We start from the raw sequence: 2,851 nt of genomic DNA, 5'->3' as shown, positions 1-2,851 counted from the left end.
TCAAGATAATTTTAAATTGTAAAATGTAAAATTATATATATTATTATCATTAATCAATAATTGCAATCTCAATACGATTGAAAATTGCCAAAAATAAGTTAGACCCATTTTGGACCCGTATGCGATACTGGATCCGTAGGATCCATGAATTCAGATATGGGTCTCGAAAATTCAGGCCCACGAATTCGAATCAGGATCTGATTTGGGTTTTGTTTGTGAAAACGGAATTTGGATCCTAGTCCACCTAGTCCCGGTCTAGATCCGACCCATTGCCATCCCTACTTGGGGTATTTTGTGTATTATGTTACAGTGCCATATAAGACCTCTACTTATAGAGGATTATATTTTTAATGAGTATACATAATTAAGGCTAAGAATTAATCAACATTAATCAACACTTGTAACTCCAATAGACGCAAAAGAATCCTATGCTTAGCCCCTGCATAGTCTGCTCGTTTGAGGCGCATATGTGCTCGTGCGAGCGGATGACATTTGCCAGGTCCTGACTTAGTGCTTAGGTTGCACTAAAACGGACACGGACACGCACACGGACACGACACGAGTACGGGAAAACGCCAACTTAAAAATGGCGGACACGGGGACACGAAAATGGTAATATAATAAATATATCAAATTAAAGATAATTTTACAATCTTTCATTTGATATATGTAAATAAACACTTTAAAAACATAAACTCACATAAAATGCAAACAAGTACCAAATAAATAACATGAGTATTTAAAATTAGTCATACAAACCAAATCAAAGAAAACCAAATAAATAGGTAAATTTAAGTTTGATCATCACACATCATCCATATGACATCCATCATCATCCTCCGCTACAAAAGTAGTTTCCAACTCGTGCTCATCGAGAGAAAGATCCGCCATGCCAAGACAAACAGAATCTTCTCATTTAAAATTGTAAGTAATCATTTAAATGTCATAAGTGATCACTTTAAGACAAAACGTATATATGTGAGACCGTCTCATTTAAGAATTAGTGATGAACATAATAATACTAACGAATCAACATAAGTAATTTACAAATTTCAAGTGATTGTGGTGCGGTTTGGGGCAATAAATGGTGGTGCGTGGTTTGTGGCCTGCTGCGGTGGCCTAAATGCATGAGTAGAGGAGTAGAGAAGGTGAGGATGTCAGTAGTGGTTGTGGCGCACATATTGAAGGAGAAGGCGGTGATGCTAGCGGCGCTCACATGTGGTGGCAGAGAAAGAAGAGGAAAAAACAAAATTTTTTTAATTTTTAATTTTTTATTTTTAAAAATGTGTCCTTTACTGCTTGCCGTGTCCCTTGCCGTGTCCCTTCCGTGTCCTTGCCGTATCCGCGTGTCCGGAAAAATATTAAAATATTGGACGCTTCATTTGGCGTGTCGGACACGGATTTTAGCGTGTCCGTGTCCAACACATGTCCGACATAGGACACGCCAGTCCAGGGACGTGTCCGTGTATTCCAGCTTGGTGCACACACCGCGCTCGTTCGAGCCAAGTAACATTCTCATCATGCCTTGGTCGAGCACTTGGTTCATGAATAGTTTCCTTGACTCATGAACTTTCTCATTAAGAACATTCATCATGCTTAATTATCAATTTTATTCTCATGTGTTTAAGTCTCTTCAACACCTTCATAACTTCATGCATTAAACATCCTCTTAAACCCGTACAGTATTCCTATGACTTAGTTGGGTATCGAAAGGGGTTTCGGTACTTGGTTAGTAACCGTGCGCCATGATGCATGATTAGAGCTGTAATCCGACCTGGAAAACCGATCTGAAAACAAAAATTATCCGACCCGAAAAGGCGTTCTTTTTTGAGGTTTATCGAACCGACATTACCTAAGCTGAAGTTTTTCTTGAATCGGCTAACAACCAAAAATGAGAAAACTGAACTTGAACTTCAACCAATTTTATAATTGACAAATAATCATTAAAAGATTATTTGAACCTAATAGTGACTGAATCGAGTCATATCCAACTTGAATCATGCACAACATTGAGCTTGATCCGGCTAAAACCGAACTAACCCGAACCGATTCTTAATTGAACTGTGGTAAATCAAACTATTGTAATCGAACTATTTTTTATAAGGAAGCAATAAACTTGCAATTCGTTCCCTAAGCAATATGGCGCAATTGTTTTGCTATTTAGTTATTTCTCTTGTCTTTTTATAGACAAAGTTTATGTATAGTGTTTCAATTTCATTATTTACGAATATATATAACATTGAATCAATTATTAAATATTTTAAATAACTTTATTTTTAATCTTTCTAGTCGATTAATAGAGATAATCTAATAGTTTAATTTAGCTAGTTTAAAGTTTTAATTAATTATATAACTCAAAAACTATATACGTCTATTATAGTGTAATCAAGTGTTTGAGTTAGTTTCATTCACTTAACTAGATCACGTTCAAATTATCCAACATTAATTTTCGCATAATTACAAGTCTATATTAGACTTATAGATGGTTTTAAATACTTAATTTGATATTGACTCGATCATTGATAACTAATAAATCGAGTTTTAGTTATTCAACTTTATAATTTGATAGCTTCATAATCTAATAGTCAATAGTGTAATAATGTAATTAATCAAATAAATAATTTAGTTTAGAATATTCCTTAAGCTAGTTTAGAATAATAACTACAACTATTCAATTTAATAAACTAAGTATAAGACCAAAATAGTCTCATAGATTGTTTTTGTTAGTTTTATTCGCTCTAATGGACCAAGTTTCGTTAATTGAACACAGAGTATGTGTAACACCTTGAGATTTTTTGACGTCATGAATTAATTTATTTTTCTAGCTTTTAATTGAAGTTATATAAGTGTA

This window comes from Amaranthus tricolor, chromosome 13 (genome assembly GCF_026212465.1).
Source record: "Amaranthus tricolor cultivar Red isolate AtriRed21 chromosome 13, ASM2621246v1, whole genome shotgun sequence".
NCBI classification, from domain to species: Eukaryota; Viridiplantae; Streptophyta; class Magnoliopsida; order Caryophyllales; family Amaranthaceae; genus Amaranthus; species Amaranthus tricolor.
Note: the sequence above shows the minus strand (reverse complement) of the source record.